We start from the raw sequence: 327 nt of genomic DNA on the forward strand, positions 1-327 counted from the left end.
AATGAAAAACGACTCAAGTACATACTTATTATACTTTGGATCATATACATAATGTAATCCTTTACGATAAGTTTTCATAGTAGCTAGTTACTAGTTACATAGTTAATTTATTATGAATTAACCATTTGCAATACATTTGTTACTGTATTTGTTAATAAAAATTCAGCTGCTGATTGTTGAACTAATGTTAACAAATACAACTGTTGATTCGAATAATGTATTAGTAAATGTTGAAATTAACATTAACAAAGATTAATAAATGCTATAGAAGTGCAGTTCATTATTAGTTCATGTTAATTAAATATATGTAGTTTATATACAGTATAT

Source organism: Gobio gobio (genome assembly GCF_949357685.1).
Source record: "Gobio gobio genome assembly, chromosome: 5".
In the NCBI taxonomy this organism is placed as follows: Eukaryota; Metazoa; Chordata; class Actinopteri; order Cypriniformes; family Gobionidae; genus Gobio; species Gobio gobio.